The sequence below is a fragment of the Cucumis sativus genome, chromosome 5, assembly GCF_000004075.3.
Source record: "Cucumis sativus cultivar 9930 chromosome 5, Cucumber_9930_V3, whole genome shotgun sequence".
Lineage (NCBI taxonomy): Eukaryota > Viridiplantae > Streptophyta > Magnoliopsida > Cucurbitales > Cucurbitaceae > Cucumis > Cucumis sativus.
This window is the reverse complement of record NC_026659.2, coordinates 16953947-16966814: the sequence shown is the minus strand read 5'-3', so window position 1 is coordinate 16966814 and position 12868 is coordinate 16953947.

The window sequence follows — 12868 nt, the reverse complement described above, 5'->3', positions numbered from 1 at the left end:
AAAGTATGTTGATGTTGAGCCATAGCAAGTACTTTTAGAAGATGCAACTTATTCTCTCTAGGGAGAGATTCTTGAAACTGATCACAGATACAAAATTGTGTACATTTACAATAAGTTTAGGAATATTGTAATAGGTAGCAAAATAAGTTGAGATATTTTGCAAATGTGTCTTCCAGATTTCTACTATTGCAAATATGAGAAAGAATTCAAGTTATGATTTTGGTTATTTCTTTATATCCATTTATCTTCTTGATGAACCTAAACAAAGTTCCTACTTTCTCTTTTTTTTTTTTTCCATTTGCATGCATGATCTTTTTCTCCTCTCAACATTTTTCTTCTTCGCAAGTGTGGTCTCAATCCTTATTTTCTTTGTCTTGACCATGATCAATAACTCAACTTTGAGGCGGTAGACGGTGTGGTGTTTGAGAAATTGTCAAGTGATTTTTATTATCTAATATGAAGTGTATGATAACATTCTTAGATCTATAAATTTACAAATTATTTACATCTGCAAACCTTTTATCAAAATAACAATGGACAGCAACAACGAGACAGTCAATTAATACATTATATAGCAAGTCTTCCATTTCGGGGAACAACTAACTATAGTCAAATTCATCACCATCTTCTCACAATTTCTCCATTTTACAACAACTCCATAGGTCTTCCGCAACATTCCAAGTCAGTAGCTAATCTTAAGTACAAAAGTTCCTATGAGGGAGGCATAGTAGCTCTAAAATTTCTCATCCCACAAAAGTGTGTGTTGACGGACGATTAGAGAATTCGTCCAAGGAAAAGACTTAGAATTTTGAGGATTCATCTCAAGTTCAGTAGAGTTGTAATTTTCCTGTATTTCATTTTATTTGATTGAATTTATTAATGAAATATTTCGTTTATAATCACTTTTTGGTTCACTGTGGTTTACACGAGATCTTTATAGAGAAATTTAATTTGTGAACTCCAACTTGTATTAATAATGTATTTATGTTGATTTGATGCAATGAGGCATTTGATCTCCTAATTCTTTCTCACTTAGATGCTTATGCTTGATTTGAGGAAGCAGAGCACGTAACGTTCTTGAAGTTGGAGTCTTGAAAGAAAGTTGGGGAATTGTCAAAAATAGGCCAAAAATTGGGTAGAAAAAGAGTTTTAGGATTGATTGTAAAAAAATTGAGATTTAGGATAAATTTGAGGTGAAATGACGAAAATACCCTTATTTAATTTTACTTCATATTTGCTCTTCTCTTCCAACCTCTCTCTCTTCAATGTATAGTAAGTAAAGTAAAAAAGAAAAGAAAAACTCAGTTGCACTTCTTCTCCTCTCTCAAAAGTTTGTCAACTTTCCGCTTTAGTTCGTTGTCGTTCATCATCTACTCCGACGAATATCTCACGCACTGTGGTTTGTTTTATTTTATTTTTTTAATCCGAATAGTGTTGTGTTATATGTATATATTTGCATCTTAAATGTATAAATCAAATATAATTTTCAATTGTTTTAAGTTGATTTAGGGTTGTTTTAGAGATGTTCCAAAGGATGTTAGCAAGTTATTGTTATTGTTATTTTATCTCGCAAACATCTCCTAGACATCTCACATGTTCTTAAATTCAAATGTTTGATCTGAAATGAATTGATTTAGGGTGACTTTTAACATTTGAATTTCATTTCATTTCAGATTAAACATTTGAATTTAAGAACCTGCGAGATATTTGCGAGATGAACTACACTGGAGTAAAGCTGTGAAGTAAAATTAAATAAGGGTATTTTCGTCATTTCACCCCAAATTTGTCCTAAATCTCAACTTTTTTACAATCAATCCTAAAACTCTTTTTCTATCCCATTTTTGGCCTATTTTTGGCAAATCCCCAATTTTATTGTTGTCTTATGATAAATAACCTTATAAAATATTTATTCTAAATGCAAATATAGCTATAAAGTTTTACACCCTTATTTGAAATTTTTGCATATATCACCTCAAATAAAATATCTCATACTTTTTTAAAACCAATTAAAATATCTAAAATTATCACTTTTAACTTTAAATGCTTTTTTTTTTTTCTTCTTTTTTGCTTTTTTTTTTTTTTTTCAAGTATAGAGCATCAAGTGATAAACATATATATAACATAAATAAAACGTAGAACATCAAGTATTGAAGAGTGAGCATTAAAGCATCGAGTGAGTATCTAGTATCTAGTATCTAGTATCTAAAATATAACATAGAGAATATAATATAAAGCATAGAACATCAAGTATCGAGCATTAAGTACAATAAGACATCGTGCATCAATTAGCGTTTTTCAATTATAAGTGTACTGCAAATTTATAAGGATGAATTAGTAAATTCACAAGATGCTAGTGCAAGCAGAAGTTCATTTTTGAGTCACTTCTAAACCTCTAGTCATATTTATTAGATAGGCATTCAAATGATGTTACATCCATATGAATCACTCCTCATATTCGTCTTCCATGAATTATTTTATAAAAAAAGAAAAAAAAAGCATTAAGCATTAACAACTACTCTAAATTGAAATGTTGATACTTCTATTTCTATTAAAAGCAATGATTGCAACACTAATAAAAATGGGTTTATGAGAGCTTAAAGAAGAAGTGTGTTAGATGATTATAGATAAAAGGTAAGATTAAAGTTGGATAGTTCAAAAATGAAATGGACAAAAAGTTAGGAGTGGAGGAGATATTATATATTTGTTGTACCAACATATTATTTGTCCTTTTGGCTCCCCATTCTAATAGCAATGATGCCAAAGCTATACTTTCAAACTTGAGCTATACTTTCAAACTTGAGCTATACTTTCAAACTTGTACTAAAGTCAATTTGTATGGACTTGTGCATTCATGACTTCATCAATCACAACAATTACTTCCCTTCTTTTCTTTTTCTTTTGTGTAATAGAGATGTTTATAGGTGAGGATAGTGATTTCTTATCCTTTATCTCTCTTTTGTTAAATTATAAGTTTAACCAAAACCATTACATCCCATATCTATATATGATTATAAATATCATCTTTCACCTTTATATGAAATAGGTTTTTTAACTTTTCAACAATGTCTAACATAGCATTGACACAATATTGAACATTGTTTTCAAAGTTAACATATAATTGAACTTTGTGTTTTATATGCCAATATTAAGTAACTCTCTCTTTCTCTAAATTTAGCCGCATTTTTAATTCAATTATTTATTTATTTACATTGTTATTATTTCTACCTTTCTTTTATGAATTTTGTTAGTGTTGTAAATTTAATTGCATTTATTGTCAAATAGTGATGAGAATGGTAACAGTAACAAGAAGCAATGGTAATTTAATCTTCATATATTGAATTGGATGAGCTTTGTGAGATGATGATGAGAAAGGCACATCAATAAAGGCTGCCTTTTTCTTTGTGTATTGCCCATCACATACTTCCCATAATTGGTCCCCTCAACCTCAACCTCAACCTCCTAACTTCCCAACTTCCCTTTTTTTTTTTTCTCTCTTTTTTCTAACAACTTGTACAATCCTTTTTCTCTGCCTTTTATCATTTCAATTATTTTACCTTTTTCTTTTTTTCCCTTTTCCCAAAACAAATTCTATTTCCCTTTCTCTAAACCTTGCTTGGTTTAGGGTAACATGAAGCACTAATATAATATATCAATATAAATAAGAAGAGGGAGATGAAAGACGAAAGGGTATTGACGTCGAGTCAAGAACAAATAGAGAAGAGTTTAGTTGTACATTGAAGTAAAAAGGGAAAGGAAGAGAGGAGGGTGGTTGAGGTATTCACACATTTTTAAAATTTACTAGTATTTTTACAAGGAATTGCTAAAACTTGGTGTCGTTCTAAAATTTGAAGACTATTTTTAGGACTTTTGAAAATTGAGAAGGCATCAGAAAATTCTTCTATTACAATCAAACAAATAAAAGGTTAATTTGAAAAGCCACAGTATTCCAACCATTAACCAAAGGCTGTAATTTATGCAATATTACGACTTTGAATTTCTTCTTTTCTTTTTTTAACTACTTTGAATATAAATTTATTTAATGACTGATTTTGTTTCTTCAAAATAAAAAATTAATAAAAATTGTTTCATTTATTACCAATCTTTTTCTCTTTATCTTAGAGTTGAAATAATACAATTTAATTAAAAATAGGGAAAGAACAATTTTTCAAATCATATAAATTGGAATGCAAAATTAACCATAGAAATAAATAGAGTCATTAAATATATATTTGTGATATTACACCTAAAATTATTTCTGACTTAGATCCAACTTAATTAATTATATTGATGGTTCGTGGTTGTTCTATCTTAAAGTGACGAGGTTAAATAAATGTATGTTTAATCAACATAAAATTTTTCAATTGTCTCGTCTTTGCTTCTCAACCGGTAAAAATAACAATATCTCGTGTAATCATCTATCTCAACCGTTTTGGGGTGAAAGCAAAAACTGACTCCCGGGCATATTTCTTTCGGCCTTTATGGGTAAAGAACTTCAATACCGCTCAAAATGAGGCCACCCAGTAGTTAGGTGTGAATTTTCGAGACCTTTGGCATCGTTCTAAGATGGGTCCTCTCTTCGTAGGCTAATGCATTTGCCCTTTTTTACCCGTTTTAGGGCAAAAACAATAAACTGACTCCCGAGCATATTTTTTTCGGACTTTATGGGTAAAGAACTTCAATACCGCTCAAAATGAGTCGACCCAGTAGTTAGGTGTGAATTTTCGAGACCTTTGGAATCGTTCTAAGATGGGTCCTCTCTTCGTAGGCTAATGCATTGGCCCTTTTTGACCCGTTTTGGGGCGAAAACAAAAACTGACTCCCGGCCATATTTTTCTCGACCTTTATGGGCAAAGAACTTTAATACCGCTCAGAATGATGCCACCCAGTAGTTAGGTGTGAATTTTCGAAGACCTTTGGCACCGTTCTAAGATGGGTCCTCTCTCGTAGGCTAATGCATTGGCCCTTTTTGACCCGTTTTTGGGCGAAAACAGAAACTGACTCCCGGGCAATATTTCTTTCGGCCTTTATGGGCAAAGAACTTTAATACCGCTCAGAATGATGCCACCCAGTAGTTAGGTGTGAATTTTCGAGACCTTTGGCACCGTTCTAAGATGGGTCCTCTCTTCGTAGGCTAATGCATTGGCCCTTTTTGACCCGTTTTGGGGCGAAAACAGAAACTGACTCCTGGGCATATTTCTTTCGGCCTTTATGGGCAAAGAACTTTAATACCGCTCAGAATGAGGCCACCGGGTAGTTAGGTGTGAATTTTCGAGACCTTTGGCACCGTTCTAAGATGGGTCCTCTCTTCGTAGGCTAACGCATTGGCCCTTTTTGACCCGTTTTGGGGCGAAAACAAAAACTGACTCCCGGGCATATTTTTTTCGACCTTTATGGGCAAAGAACTTTAATACCGCTCAAAAAGGGTCCAAAAATGGCCAAGGCTTTACCATACGAAAATTCGGCCGATTTTTAACCATGTGAAAAACGTATAGAAAATTCACAGTTAACTACTAGGCGGTCTCACTTTGAGTAATATTAAAGGTTTTTCCCACAAAAACCGCTCGGTGATGCCCAGACTCAGTTTTTATTTTCGTCCCCATACTTTTCTTCCAATGGTTGGGTTGTGTTTCTTTCATCTTGTGCAACCTATTTAGACCGATGATAGCCCGCGGATAGGTTTGGAAACCCATCTATATTGCACCCTGTATGATAGAGAAAAAAAGCCCAGGACCTAGGGGTCGGGTCGGGCTCGTTCGGGGTGCACAACCGTTGCGCAAAAAAAGGGTCCAAAAATGGAAAAAGCTTTACCATACGAAAAATCGGCCGATTTTTAACCATGTGAAAAACGTCCCGGAAATTCACAGATAACTACTAGGCGGCTTCAATCTGAGTAATATTAAAGGTTTTTCCCACAAAAACCGCTCGGAGATGCCCAAACTCAGTTTTTATTTTCGTCCCCATACTTTTCTTCCAATGGTTGAGTTGTGTTTCTTTGATCTTCTGCAACCTATTTAGACCGATGATACCCCGCGGATAGGTGTGGAAACCCATCTATATTGCACCCTGTATGACATAGAAAAAAGCCCAGGACCTAGGGGTCGGGTCGGGCTGGTTCGAGGTGCACAACGGTTGCGCCAAAAAGGGTCCAAAAATGGCCAAGGCTTTACCATACGAAAAATCGGCCGATTTTTAACCATGTGAAAAACGTCCCGAAAATGCACAGATAACTACTAGGCCTCCTCAATTTAAGAAATATTAAAGGTTTTTCCCACAAAAACCGCTCGGAGATTCCCAGACTCAGTTTTTATTTTCGTCCCCATACTTTTCTTCCAAAGGTTGAGTTGTGTTTCTTTGATCTTGTGCAACCTATTTAGACCGACGATAGCCCGCGGATAAGTGTGGAAACCCATCTATATTGCACCCTGTATGACACAGAAAAAAAGCCCAGGGACAAGGGGTCGGGTCGGGCATGTTCGGGGTGCACAACGATTGCGCCAAAAAGGGTCCAAAAATGGCCAAGGCTTTACCATACGAAAAATCGGCCGATTTTTAACCATGTGAAAAACGTATTGAAAATTCACAGATAACTACTAGGCGGCCTCACTTTGAGTAATAGTAAAGGTTTTTCCCACAAAAACCGCTCGGAGATGCCCAGACTCAGTTTTTATTTTCGTCCTCATACTTTTCTTCCAATGGTTGAGTTGTGTTTCTTTGATCTTGTGCAACCTCTTTAGACCGATGATAGCCCGCGGATAGGTGGGGAAACCCATCTATATTGCACCCTGTATGACACATAAAAAAAGCCCAGGGCCTAAGGGGTCGGGTCGGGCTCGTTCGGGGTGCACGACGGTTGCGCCAAAAAGGGTCCAAAAATGGCCAAGGCTTTACAATACGAAAACTCGGCCGATTTTTAACCATGTGAAAAAAGTATCGAAAATTCACAGATAACTACTAGGCGGCCTCACTTTGAGTAATATTAAAGGTTTTTTCCACAAAAACCGCTCGAAGATGCCCAGACTCAGTTTTTATTTTCGTCCCCATACTTTTCTTCCAATGGTTGAGTTGTGTTTCTTTGATTTTGTGCAACCTACTTAGACCTATGATCCCCCGCAGATAGGTGTGGAAACCCATCTATATTGCACCCTGTATGACACAGAAAAAAAGCCCAGGGCCTAGGGGTCGGATCGGGCTCGTTCGGTGTGCACAACGGTTGTGCCAAAAAGGGTCCAAAAATGGCCAAGGCTTTACCATACGAAAAATCGGCCGATTTTTAACCATGTGAAAAACGTATCGAAAATTCACAGATAACTACTAGGCGGCCTCACTTTGAGTAATATTAAAGGTTTTTCCCACAAAAACCGCTCGGAGATGCCCATACTCAGTTTTTATTTTCGACCCCATACTTTTCTTCCAATGGTTGAGTTGTGTTTCTTTGATCTTCTGCAACCTATTTAGACCGATTATAGCCCGCGGATAGGTGTGGGAACCCATCTATATTGCACCCTGTATGACATAGAAAAAAAGCCCAGGGCCTAGGGGTCGGGTCGGGCTCGTTCGGGGTGCACAACGGTTGCGCCAAAAAGGGTCCAAAAATGGCCAAGGCTTTACTATACGAAAAATCGGCCGATTTTTAACCATGTGAAAAACGTCCCGAAAATTCACAGATAACTACTAGGCGGCCTCACTTTGAGTAATATTAAAGGTTTTTCCCACAAAAACCGCTCGGAGATGCCCAGACTCAATTTTTATTTTCGTCCCCATACTTTTCTTCCAATCGTTGAGTTGTGTTTCTTTGATCTTGTGAAACCTATTTAGACCGATGATAGCCCGCGGATAGGTGTGGAAACCGATCTATATTGCACCCTGTATGACACAGAAAAAAAGCCCAGGGCCTAGGGGTCGGGTGGGGCTCGTTCGGGGTGCACAACGGTTGCGCCAAAAAGGGTCCAAAAATGGCCAAGGCTTTACCATACGAAAAATCGGGTGATTTTTAACCATGAGAAAAACGTATTGAAAATTCACAGATAACTACTTTGAGTATTATTAAAGGTTTTTCCCACAAAAACCGCTCGGAGATGCCCAGACTCAGTTTTTATTTTCGTCCCCATACTTTTCTTCCAATGGTTGAGTTGTGTTTCTTTGATCTTGTGCAACCTATTTAGACCGATGATAGCCCGCGGATAGTTGTGGAAACCCATCTATGTTGCACGCTGTATGACAATGAAAAAAGCCCAGGGCCTAGGGGTCGGGTCGGGCTCGTTCGGGGTGCACGACGGTTGCGCCAAAATGGGTCCAAAATGGCCAAGGCTATACCATACGAAAAATCGGCCGATTTTGAGCCATGTGAAAAACGTCCCGAAAAGATACAGATAACTACTAGGCGGCCTCACTTTGAGTAATATTAAAGGTTTTTCGCACAAAAACCACTCGGAGATGCCCAGACTCAGTTTTTATTTTCGTCCCTATACTTTTCTTCTAATGGTTGAGTTGTGTTTCTTTGATCTTGTGCAACCAATTTACACCGATGATAGCCCGCGGATATGTGTGGAAACTGATCTATATTGCACCCTGTATGACACAGAAAAAAGCCTAGGGCCTAGGGGTCGGGTGGGGCTCGTTCGGGGTCAACAACGGTTGCGCCAAAAAGGGTCCAAAAATGGCCAAGGCTTTACCATACGAAAAATCGGCCGATTTTTAACCATGTGAAAAACGTATTGAAAATTCACAGATAACTACTTTGAGTATTATTAAAGGTTTTTTCCACAAAAACCGCTCGGAGATGCCCAGACTCAGTTTTTATTTTCGTCCCCATACTTTTCTTCCAATGGTTGAGTTGTGTTTCTTTGATCTTGTGCAACCTATTTAGACCGATGATAGCCCGCGGATAGGTGTGGAAACCGATCTATATTGCACCCTGTATGACACAGAAAAAAAGCCCAGGGCCTAGGGGTCGGGTCGGGTTCGTTCGGGGTGCACAACTGTTGCGCCAAAAAGGGTCCAAAAGGCCAAGGCTTTACCATACGAAAAATCGGCCGATTTTTAACCATGTGAAAAACGTATTGAAAATTCACAGATAACTACTTTGAGTATTATTAAACTTTTTTCCCACAAAAACCGCTCGGAGATGCCCAGACTCAGTTTTTATTTTCGTCCCCATACTTTTCTTCCGATGGTTGAGTTGTGTTTCTTTGATCTTGTGCAACCTATTTAGACCGATGATAGCCCGCGGATAGGTGTGGAAACCAATCTATATTGCACCCTGTATGACACAGAAAAAAAGCCCAGGGCCTAGGGGTCGGGTCGGGCTCGTTCGGGGTGCACAACGGTTGCGCCAAAAAGGGTCCAAAAATGGCCAAGGCTTTACCATACGAAATATCGGCCGATTTTTAACCATGTGAAAAACGTATTGAAAATTCACAGATAACTACTTTGAGTAATATTAAAGGTTTTTCCCACAAAAACCGCTCGGAGATGCCCAAACTCAGTTTTTATTTTCGTCCCCAAACTTTTCTTCCAATGGTTGAGTTGTGTTTCTTTGATCTTGTGCAACCTATTTAGACCGATGATAGCCCGCGGATAGGTGTGGAAACCCATCTATATCGCACCTTGTATGACACAGAAAAAAAGCCCAGGGCCTAGGGGTCGGGTGGGGCTCGTTCGGGGTGCCAAGGCCCAAAAACTGGAAATGGATTTTAATTGGGGAGGAAACGACAATGCGAGGCTTGAACACAAGACCTTCTTGGGCCACCTGCTCGGATACCATATTGAAAGGGAGACAAACAAACACACAACTTTACATGGAAACCTGTGTACCAGGAGAAAAACCATTATATTTTCTGATAAAAAATACAATAGGTACAAGGGAGAATAAATAGAATATACAGAGGAATAAAAAAGGAAAATATTTAGGAATTAAGAAAAATATTCCCATAAACTTTCATAAATATTCTAAGATTCTAACAATAAAAAGTTCTATTTATTCCAAATTGTGACTGCTCTGATGTGCAGTTGTTTTCTGATTCAGATGATTGAGGAGCTTGGTGGGTCTCTCACTGCTGATGGGAGTACAAGCACTCATGTCATTACAGGAAAAGTGCGGAAAACTCTAAATTTTTGTATTGCTCTCTTTTTAGGGTTAGTCTTGCAACCTTAGACGAACACTCTTCTATGTGTCCTTTTGGCCTTTGAATACCGATAACCATCTCATTTGCACCAAAGTTAGCGATTCCATGCACACAAGGCCTTTGTCGTTATTCTTCCATTGCCTCGTAGTTGTGTTTAGGCTGGAAATTGTTGTGAACCTTCTAGATCTAAAAGGGCATAGTGTTGAACAAGCAGCAACCAGACATTTCGTCCTTGGGTAAATCCACTCTTTTCTCAACTCACTCTAATTTGGTACATAAACAAACTCTGATCGCTCCATCTCTATATTCATCAGTACATAAAAGACGATAAGTTTATTCATGGAGAAAGTTGGATGTAAGTATGTTTTAGGAATGGTCCTTCATTTAGTAACTTTGGGAATTGTAAAAGTGAGGTAATGAAGTTCTATCAAGTTGAATGTTCTTGTTTATGTTAGATGAGACTGATTCTTGGATACCAGAATTAACTTGAAGTACGTGTTTGAGTTCCATTGGAGTGATTAGAGAAAAAACGTTCCTTTAAAAAGGGTAATTTTTTTATGTAGACTTTCTTTTTATTAAAATTGCTTAAAATACAAATTGAGAGTATTTCAATATCTTTCAAAGAGTTGTCAAACACTTGTAGTTTTTCTAAAATAACATATTTTCAAAATTAATTACTGTAATAGTTAAACAAAAGATTCTTTCCCTTAGAACTTTTAAAGTTTGGCTAGTTACCTCTTAAACCTTTCAATTGTTTAATAGGTCTTTCAATTTTATGTTTTAAGTTTAAAATAGTTTAAAAGTTGAGAAATTAAATTTGTAGTTTAAAAAGTTGGAGTAAATAGTTTGTGTTAAGTCGGGTTGTGATATTTTATTTATTTATTTTAATGATAGAAGAGAGGGAGACGAAAACTGCAAACTGAAGGGAGAAGAAGTGGTGGCTGACTTTGTATATTTCTCCTTTCTTTTCAATTTGAGAAAATTTCTTTGCAATTTACTTTGAAAAGGAAATGAATATTTCTCCCTCAGGCTTATCTCTCTCTTCTTTTCAATTTATTTTCAATTTCTCAAGACCCAAACATTTAATCAATCCATTCCTAGTATAGTCAAACTACTCCATCATATCATCAATCCAACTTAACACACTTACGTTCAATCTATTCAATCTATCACAAAATCAGCTGATACTATAACAACACACCAGACAGTCAAGATATATATATATATATATATAACACCTTTCTCAGTTTACAAATACATTATCCATCGTATCTACTTCTATACCAATCTGGCATAATATACATTTGTCATCATATCTACTTCTACATATATTGGTAAACCATACTAAGTCCAGAGATCCAAATAGTCAACACATTTCAAAACTTTCAAAGAGTCCAGTAATAGAAACCCCTTACTTTAATGTTACTCAAATTTCTCGAACAAAGAAAACCTAATAATAAGAATATGGAACTCAACTACTTTCACAATACTTTCTTTCATTTAATTTCCTTAATGTAAATTCTAGCTTACCAAAGTATTGGCGAATCAAACTCCAACAAACCAATGATTATGTTTTAAGTGTCTATAAATTTTGATTTTTTTTATTTGTTAGATATAAATCTGAAGAAATGAATAAAGTAGATTTGTAAGTTTAAAATAGTTTAAAAGTTGAGAAATTAAATTTGTAGTTTAAAAAGTTGGAGTAAATAGTTTGTGTTAAGTCGGGTTGTGATATTTTATTTATTTATTTTAATAATAGAAGAGAGGGAGACGAAAACTGCAAACTGAAGGGAGAAGCGGTGGCTGACTTTGTATATTTCTCCTTTCTTTTCAAATTGAGAAAATTTCTTTGCAATTCACTTTGAAAAGGAAATGAATATTTCTCCCTCAGACTTATCTCTCTCTTCTTTTCAATTTATTTTCAATTTTTCTGTGTGCTTCTCACAGTGTATGCATAATCTCTCTTTCATTTTGATCTTCATCTCCATTTCAAATATCTCCCACACAAAGAACAAAGAAATGAGTAAAGTAACTGAGAGAGCATTTTGTTTTTCCCTTCATATGGTTGGTTACTTTTTGTCAATTAAATGAAAAGTGAAGAATAAGATAAGATTTTCTTTACCCATTTGCCATCATCATCAAAGCTATTTACCTCATTTTTGTTCACACACACACAACTTCATTTTGTTGGATTACACTCATTTGAGAAAATAGCAAAATTTTATTAGAAGAATAGCAAACATGAGCATTTCACGTGTTTTGAATTTTCATTAACCCTAAAATCTCCTCGCCTGCTTTTTAGTTAAACTGTAACTAATTTTGAAATATGCAAAATTTTAGCATAAATATTGATTTTCTCCTACATTATCTTAACACACTTTTTTTTCTCCAAATATTGGATTTGTATCAAATCTTTATTTTCAAATTTTACTTTATCCAAATTTTCATTTTTCAAAATTTCATCGTTATTCTACTTTTATTTTTTATTTCATATATATATTTATAATATTTAATCTTATTTTTTCTCTTTTCCTATTCATCTTCTTCCTTTCTCTTCCTCTTCAACCTACGGCCACACCACCATCTCTTTTCTTCCTTCTCTTTTCCTTCTCCAATCAACTTCACCACCGTCTTCCACCTACACCGAACGTCAAGCAAATTTTGTCCTATCGTCGCATCACCGTTAGCCCGAGTCACACCGGTTCGTCACGCCATGTATGTTTAGATCTGAATTGTTGGTTATT